At 41.1% G+C, this 3,042-nt stretch overlaps 1 pseudogene; it reads left to right on the top strand.

Annotated features, from left to right (window-relative positions):
• Positions 1 to 1,027: 1,027 nt before the first annotated feature.
• LOC148776873 (olfactory receptor 4N5-like) lies at positions 1,028 to 1,953 on the top strand (annotated as a pseudogene).
• The last annotated feature ends 1,089 nt before the right edge of the window (positions 1,954 to 3,042 follow it).

Genomic DNA, 3,042 nt, shown 5'->3' with positions numbered 1-3,042 from the left:
GTTTACAAGAAAATATTTGTGGGAATAGCATTTGGCTATCATCCTGAGATCTGAGGGAAAAGTAGACTGTGGCTATATATGGTGAGCAAGTAAGACCAGACTAGTATTCATTAGAATTTAAGAACAGGGTGTGGAACACATGCAGGATTGGGGACCAGTCAGAGGTGTAAGTCGGGGAATGTGTGCTTAGTTGCTCAGTCATGTCTGACTCTTTGTGACCCCATGGGTTGAAGCTCCTCTGTTCATGGAATTATCCAGGCAAGAATGCTGGAGTGGGTTGCCATTACCTCCTCCAGGGGATCTTTCTGATCCAGGGATCAAACTTGCATCTCCAGTATTTCCTGCATTGGCAGGTGAATTCTTTAGCACTCAGTCACCTGGGATGCCCCAACTAGGGGAATACCTCTGAGTTAGGTGTAACTTAGTGGACTTGCTGAGATCCAGGTGACTAAATGGAGTAAGGTTGCACAAGGGCACCAAAGCAAAACACTGTGATGGAACTAATAAGGCACAAATTCTGAAAATAAGGTACACAGCTGCAAATCAGGAACTGGGGATTCTGCAGGAACTGGAGGAAAGAAGCATCTGCAAAATATCTTTGCTCTGTGGAGATGAAGAAGGGGACCAAAACTCAGCATCTAACCTAAGCATTAGAGCCAGTGCACCACTGACAGCAACAAGAGCAACAGCAGCCTGACAACCTTAATAGTGACCAGTGTCGCTTTGATCAGGAGTTTTCTAGCATGCTTCAAGCAAAATAGCTTAGGAACACAATTATACAGAAACACACACTTAAATAGGAATGCAAGTGTGGCCATAAGATCAGTGTCTCGGAGAATCAGGAAAATGAAAGGTAGAAAATTTAACTGAAAACACAGGAGATCTATGATGCAAAAACTGCATTCAGCTGGCAAGGTGCTGGATGTGGAAAATATCATTTTTATTTGGAGCAGAGCTAGGGGATAGATGGAAAGGTGGGTATAACAGATGGCATTCTGCTCTTGGTTATTCCGCAGACTGAGCACTGATGGAGGGGGAGAACAGCACTGCAGTGACAGCGTTCATCCTACCTGGTCTGACCCAGTCTCAAGATGTTCAACTCCTGGTTTTCACACTAGTCTTAATTTTCTACCTCATCATCCTCCCTGGAAATTTCCTCATCATCCTCACCATCAGGTCAGACCCCGGCCTCACGGCCCCCCTCTACTTCTTCCTGGGAACCTGGCCTTCCTGGATGCATCCTACTCCTTCATCGTGGCTCCCAGGATGCTGGTGGACTTCCTCTCTGAGAAGAAGGTGATCTCCTATAGAGGCTGCATCACTCAGCTCTTCTTCTTGCACTTTCTTGGGGCAGGGGAGATGTTCCTTCTTGTTGTGATGGCTTTTGACCGCTACATTGCCATCTGTCGTCCTTTACACTATTCAACTGTCATGAACCCTAGAGCCTGCAATGCCTTGCTGTTGGCTCTGTGGCTTGGGGGATTTACTCATTCCATTGTTCAAGTGGCTCTTATTATCCACTTGCCCTTCTGTGGTCCAAACCGACTGGACAACTTCTTCTGTGACGTGCCACAGGTCATCAAGCTGGCCTGCACTGACACCGTTGTGGTGGAGCTCCTGATGGTCTCCAACAGTGGCCTGCTCACCCTGCTGTGTTTTCTGGGGCTTCTGGCCTCCTATGCAGTCATCCTCTGCCATGTAAAGGGGCACTCCTCTGAAGGGAGGAGCAAGGCTCTTTCCACGTGCACCGCACACATTATCATCGTGTTTCTCATGTTTGGACCTGCCATCTTCATCTACACCCGCCCCTTCAGAGCCTTCCCAGCTGACAAAGTGGTTTCTCTCTTTCACACTGTAATCTTTCCTTTGATGAACCCTGTGATTTATACCCTTCGCAATCAGGAAGTAAAAGCTTCCATGAAGAAGTTGTTGAGTCATTACATGGTTTGCTGAATGCAATGGAAAGACTGGAAAACCAAGGAAGGGAGTAAGTTCATTTGGAATTAAATAAGTTATTTATTCATTAACGCACCGAATCAATCATTTAGCAAATAATGTATTTATTAAACACTTTCCGGTTTCAGGCATTATTCTAAGTATATGAATGGGACAGATAAGATTCCAGATCTGCTGTATTTGAGTGGATAAAGACAGGTTATACTATTAAACTGAAAAAAAGACACAATGTCTGGAAGAGATAGTGCTCTGAAGTTAATTAAAAATAATGGCATGTTAGAGTTTGACTGAGAGATGGTAGTTACTTTATTTTTGGTTGTTAAGCAAGATATTGAGTGGTATTTAGCTGATATCCAGATGATTTGAAAGAAACAACCATGCAATAACCATGGGAACTGAATATTCTAGGCAGAGAGGATGACTAATACATGGACACAAAAATCTTATAAGCGTGATACATTTGAAAATCATAAAGAAAAATGGCTGTAGCACAGTTAGTGTGAAAGTGGCAGGAATTGAAGCTAGAGAGATTGGTACAAGAAAATCATATATTTTAGGCGATAAAAAGATGTTCAATATATTCAAATTTCAAAGAGAGGCCAAAAAAGGTATTAAGTAAAAGAGTGACTAATGTTTCATATTTGATTTAAAGCAGGATTCTCGAGATTCTAAATAAAGGGTTTTGCATAGTAAAATATCATTAAGTACAAAGTATCATGCTGCAACATAATTTTAATGGACACTTAAAGATGTAGTTGTTTGTTCCTAATTTGGTGGAGTGAGGTAAAGAAAGCTGTTATATCCTATGGAAAATGGTTATGAAAGAGTTTAACTTCACATTTCAAAGTTTTGGAGAGTTTTGTGGTTATTCATAATGGTAATTTTTAAAATCTTATAAAGGAATTTGAGTTCACTCAAAAATCTTTTCACTTAATACAATAATGATAGGTATTTTGTATACAGTATATTTGGTATATTATTATTTGGTTACAGATAACTAAACTTTTCTGGTTATTTTTTAAATAAGGTAATATAAGGCATTAAGTGCTTACAAAATCATGGAAAGTGCTGTAAAGGTATATTTGG

This window comes from Moschus berezovskii, chromosome 9 (genome assembly GCF_049115385.1).
Source record: "Moschus berezovskii isolate FMDL1 chromosome 9, NW_MosBer_1.0, whole genome shotgun sequence".
NCBI classification, from domain to species: domain Eukaryota; kingdom Metazoa; phylum Chordata; class Mammalia; order Artiodactyla; family Moschidae; genus Moschus; species Moschus berezovskii.
The sequence above is the reverse complement of the archived record's forward strand: the minus strand, read 5'-3'. Positions and strand labels throughout refer to the sequence as shown.